Source organism: Lethenteron reissneri, chromosome 5 (assembly GCF_015708825.2).
Source record: "Lethenteron reissneri isolate LAM-NWPU_2019-01 chromosome 5, ASM1570882v1, whole genome shotgun sequence".
In the NCBI taxonomy this organism is placed as follows: Eukaryota; Metazoa; Chordata; class Hyperoartia; order Petromyzontiformes; family Petromyzontidae; genus Lethenteron; species Lethenteron reissneri.
Genome location: NC_083783.1, coordinates 3,445,992 through 3,446,899, shown reverse-complemented (window position 1 = coordinate 3,446,899; position 908 = coordinate 3,445,992). Strand labels below are relative to the sequence as shown.

Genomic DNA, 908 nt, shown 5'->3' with positions numbered 1-908 from the left:
ACCAACACTCACACCGCACCACCACCACCACCACACCCCTCTCACACCACCACCACCACACCCATCACAACCTGGCCACGCCAACCCTCCGCCTCCAGAGTGGACGCGAACCTCCTCCTCCCCCCTCCCTCCCTCTCTCCCCTCCCTCTCTATTTTTTCTCACGAATTTGCGTGTCATCCTTTCGCAGGGGCCATGCTAATCCTCTCTGTATCGTCCCAATCTTAGTGTCTGTACTGCCGGAGCAAGTACTTCTCTCTCTCTCTCCGCTCCCTCTCTCTCTCTCTCAGCCACGGTGCCGGCGTCTGTCTCGAGAACGAACACATTTCAGTGTCTCCCTCTTCACAGCCAGTGGGACGCTGCTGCTGTTGTTGCTGCTGCTGTTGTTGTTTCTGCTGCTGTTGTTGTTGTTGTTGTTGCTGCTGTTCCCAACAGCGCGCGGCGAGGCGGGCGGGGGTCTCGTTGTTGTCGTTGCTGCTGCTGCTGTTGTTGTTGACGGTGGTGGTCGCGGTCGTGAGAGTCGGGGCACAGTTTCGACTCCTGCAGCACGGCTGGACGTGCGTGGGGGTTGCTGGCTGGAGGATGATGCAATGAGGAGGAGGAGGGCTGCGTTGATCTTCATTCCTCGCGGTGTGTGTGGGGGCTTGGGGGGGGAGCGTGGGTTAGGGGGGGGAGGCAGGGGTTGACCACAACCTGGAGACGGTCACCCCCCCCCCCCACCACCAGCTCAGAGACGCGGCCAGTGCGGCAGCGGCGTGCGCGTGGAGGCGGCCGTGGGGACCACGTGCGGCTCACGGGGAGGGCTCCCGGCCGAGTACCGGCGGCAGGATCACAGTTCACAGACGGCAGCAGCAGCAGCAGTAGAAGCAGCATGGGGTTAGTTGCCGTTGGCGGCTGAGGGTTAAACGTG

At 62.2% G+C, this 908-nt stretch overlaps 1 non-coding gene across 1 annotated transcript; it reads right to left on the bottom strand.

Annotated features, from left to right (window-relative positions):
• Window positions 1-143: 143 nt before the first annotated feature.
• On the bottom strand, window positions 144-250 carry LOC133353133 (U6 spliceosomal RNA). Its single transcript, XR_009756344.1, has one exon. It is a non-coding gene; the product is annotated as a U6 spliceosomal RNA (small nuclear RNA).
• Between the last annotated feature and the right edge of the window lie 658 nt (window positions 251-908).